The 4,382-nt window shown below is 40.7% G+C and overlaps 1 protein-coding gene across 1 annotated transcript in view; it reads right to left on the minus strand.

Moving 5' to 3' along the window:
- Nucleotides 1-6: 6 nt before the first annotated feature.
- IGFBPL1 (insulin like growth factor binding protein like 1) overlaps nucleotides 7-4,382 on the minus strand; it is a 19,323-nt gene continuing 14,947 nt past the window's right edge. Inside the window, exon 6 of the mRNA XM_023534230.1 lies at nucleotides 7-915. The gene's annotated coding sequence lies outside the window, so the exon portion shown is untranslated. The remainder of the gene's footprint in view (nucleotides 916-4,382) is intronic.

Genomic DNA, 4,382 nt, shown 5'->3' on the forward strand with positions numbered 1-4,382 from the left:
AGAAAGACAGCCTGCCTTATTCCTGGGTGAAGTCAAAACACCTCTAAGTAAAACATATTCTACTACACTCTAATTACACAGCCCAGAGAGAGCATCTGACCCTGTTTTTACAATTTGGTGTCCAGAAGCCAGGTCTCCACTGCCCATCTGATTAGTGAATGCTGGGCTTGTTAACAAGTGGATGTCTTGGTCCCCAAATGCCCAGCCAAAGGTACTTCTGAATCTGGCAAAGTGTCCCATTTAGGACTAAATCTTTTTAAAATGGGAAAATGGCAGGAATAGAAGAGCTATTGCCAGCTGTTCACACCCTAGTATGAAGCAGTGGCATTTATTTTGGAGGAAATAGATACTTTAAAAAGAATGCTAAGACCATACTTCTTGTATTTTTTCCATAGAGCCATCTTACTGTAGTATGGCAGGGCTCAAAGGGACATGGGTAACATCCAGTCCAAATGCCATATTCACAGGTGAAGAGACCTAGGCCCAGTGAAGGGAAGGACCTGTCTAGGTCACATAGCAAGTTAGAAGTCAGGCAGAGGGAACCCCGGCCTCCCCCCGCCTCCGCCCCATCCTCCTTTAACACACAGACAAATGAGGTAAGAGTCAGAGCTGACACATGCCTCGTTCAGCCCTTTAGAATTACGATTATGTCACAAAGTGATCTTCCCTGGGAGAGTAGTTAAAAAAAATTCTCACAGAGCGATTCATTTCAAAAGTATAAAAAAGCTACATGCAGTCTGTTTTCCCAGTGTTTTCCCTGCTAAAAACTACATCTGTGTATGAATCTAGTTTGCATCTAATTTTTAAAAACATACAAAAGGGTTAACCTACAAACACAGTTGTCCCAATTCTTGACAAAGCAAAATGATCCAAGGCTTGACTTTTCTGTCATCCTGTGATCAATATTTTTAAGACCTATAAGAAAAGAGAAAAAAATTAGAGAAAAGAAGCCTGCTCTGTCACAGTCAACCATGTGTTAAATGGAGGGGGGTGGGAAATAAATGGTCTTTAACTTTAGATCTCTCCCTAGCAAGGAATAGTGTGGGTGGGAAGCAGAGGGGCCCTGTGGGGACCCAGAAGTACACGTATAACCAGTGAGTGGACATTTCAGGGAGGCAGATTCCAGCTTAATATGAAGAAGAACTTCCAACAGCTGGAAAATCCAAAGATGGTTGTCTTGTGGTAGTGAGCTCTGTATCTCTGGAGGTATGCAAGCAAGAGCTGGTCGATAGTGCATGTTATAGAGAGGACTCAAGAACTGGGCTGTGACCATTTCTCCAAAGTGGATATACAGATGGCTGATAGACATATGAAAAGATGCTCAACATCACTAATCATCAAAGAAATGCAAATTAAAACCACAATGAGATATCATCTCATACCTGTCAGAATGGCTATCATCAATGAATCAAAAAACAAGAGTTGGCGAAGATGTGGTAAAAAGTGAACCCTTGGGCGGTGTTGGTAGGATTGCAAATTGGTACAGCCACTATGGAAAACAGTTTGGAGGTTCCTCAAAAAGTTAAAGATAAAACTACCTTATGACCCAGCAATTCCACTTTGGGATATTTATCCAAAGAAAAACAAAACACTAATTCGAAAAGATATATGTACCCCTATGTTCACTGCCGCACTATTTACAATAACCAAGATATGGAAACAACCTAAGTGCCCATCAATAGACAATTGGATAAAGAAGATGTGGTACATGTGTAAAATGGAATATTACTCAGCCATAAATAATGAAATCTTATCATTTGCAATGACATGGATGGACCTAGAGAATATTATGCTAAGTGAGATAAGTTAGAAAGAGGAGGAAAAATACCATATGATTTCACTTATATGTAGAACCTAAATTTAGAACAAAATAAACAAACAAAACAGAAACAGACTCATAGATACAGAGAACAAACGAGTGATGCCAGATAGGAGAGGGGTTAAGGGGCTGGGTGAAAAGATGAAGAGATTGAGAAATACAAAATACAAGATGGTCATGGGGATGTGAAGTACAGCATAGGGAATATAGTTAATAAAAAGGTAATAATTATGTATAATGCCAGATGGGTACTAGACTAATTGGGGGGAATCATTTCCTAAATTATGTAAATGTCTAACCACTACGCTGTATACCTGAAACTAATAAAAAATATTATTGAAATTAACTTTAATTGAAAAATAAAAATAAAAAAGAACTGCGCTATAGCAATGGTCTTAAAATTTTATGGTTCTTTGTGGCTCCCTTTTGAAAACTCATTTATAATACGCTATATTCATAGCCTGTCATTTGTTTTTTAAAAAAGTACATACATATTTATACTTATGTATATATAAAATGAAATATATGTTAAAACATACAGATACGTACATATATATGTACACACGTATAAATGTAAAGGACAAAAAGTTCTAATACTTGACTTTTTGTTACATATTTATAGCAACACACACACACACACACACATCAAACAAAACGTCAAGTATCAGGAGGGCAACTTTAAGTCACCTAACTGAATTTTTATTTGACGGTTTTACACCTTCTATTTTCCTCTCCATTTCTAGGAGCTCTTACTACTTGCACTCACCCATCCATCAACCCCTTAAGAAACCACAGCAAAGTCTTCCTTTACTTCCCCAGTTCTAAGTCACTTCTCTTGCCTCAAACTCACATATGCCCCACATTTCCTTAATATTGCATTCCTTGTGCTTTAATTACGTCCACTTTTCGGTTTTCTGTGCATTCCCTACAGATCTGACGTAAGGCCTGTACACAGGAGATGGCAGCTAAATATGGAATAATACGGATTACAACCACAGCAAAATCTTGCTTTTCATAAACTGTTCAACTTGTTTAATTTCTCCTGCTCTATTAAAAACTTGTCAGTGGGCCTTGGTGATGGTGCTTGTTTGCGACTATTCCTTCATCCGATCCTGTAAGAGGATCACGCCTCCCTGACCTTGGCCTCCTGTGAGAGAAGCAGACATCCCCCAACCCCAATAATGCTGGGTGTGGCCATGTGACTTGCTTTGGATAATGGACTTAAGCAGATGTGACATATACCACATCCAAGCAGAACATTCAAATGGGATTGTGTGCTTGGCCGTATTCCACATTGGAACTGCTCCTCCAGCTGGGTCTCCATGTGAGAAGACACATGGAATGGAGTCACAGCCAACCCACAGTACGCCTATGACATGGAACGTGAGCAAGAGATAAATGGTGGTGGTCATGAACCAGCGAGATTTGGGGGGTTGTTAAGCAGCAAAGTCTGGCTAATAAAGGGATTCGTTTCCTAAGTTCACAGCCCACCTATTGGTGGGGGGAAGCTTCAGCCCCAACTCTCACCCAGGTGACGATGAGGACTGAGGGCCACCTGGCCTGGGGCAACACAGATTCTTTGCAGATGTGCTGCTAAGCAAGCACAATGTTGAGGACAGGGAGGCACAGCCTAGAGATGCCAGAGCTGCTGACAAGGAGGAACCTGGACACAGACAAATGAAGCTCACATTCTCTCCTTTCCGGGCATCTTTTCACATGGGTGCTGTCACAGTGACAATGTCTGCCCTCTCAGTGCCCTCTCTAGGAGGATCTGTAGGAAATAGTCTGTTCAGTCTCAGAAACAGAAAGAACCGACTGGTCCTTTTCACCTTATGAATGCGCATGATGTTCACAGCTCTTGACTTGCACGCTAGGTGGGAAGCCCAGAGTGATATGCCTGTAGAACATATTAAAGATTCTACTGGCTAACTGCAATATATTCCTTCTCTTGTTTTGCATTCCTCTAGTTTCCTTGATTTATGTATTTTTCTTCTTTTTTTATTACACATCTTATAAGCCATTTCAATCTCTTGTGACACAGGTGTATCAATACTGAAAATGACAGAACATGTCCTTACTCCGTCACATGCGGTCATCTGCAGCTGGAAAGGTGGGTGTACTCAGATCGATAACTGTCACTGTGCCATAGGACAAGGCCTCCCCGACTGCGTTGGCCGAATGGCACTGGTATACTCCCTCGTCATCCTTTCTCAGGGGGCTGATCTAGAAATAAAACAGGCAAGTTTATACAGTGCTATATGGCACAGCAAAATCAATTCCTTATTTAGTCTTAATATGTCTGAACACTTATTCCTTTTCAAAATAAGCTAGAGTTCACTCTATTTCTCTTCTTGCTTTGGCTGCTGAGGAAGAATTCAATTTTCTTCTCAGTACCCTCTCCATCATGCCTCTCATTTTAGTGTTTCCCCTGCATTCTTGCCTTTTACTGTGAGCTACCTGATGCTCTTATTGAAGGTGATAGGTATAGATTATAAAGAAAATGCTGCAAATGAACAAAAATCTACTGTACAAGTGCTCCCAATGGAGGCAGCCTTAACACCTG

Source organism: Pteropus vampyrus, unplaced genomic scaffold (assembly GCF_000151845.1).
Source record: "Pteropus vampyrus isolate Shadow unplaced genomic scaffold, Pvam_2.0 Scaffold123, whole genome shotgun sequence".
Taxonomy (NCBI): domain Eukaryota; kingdom Metazoa; phylum Chordata; class Mammalia; order Chiroptera; family Pteropodidae; genus Pteropus; species Pteropus vampyrus.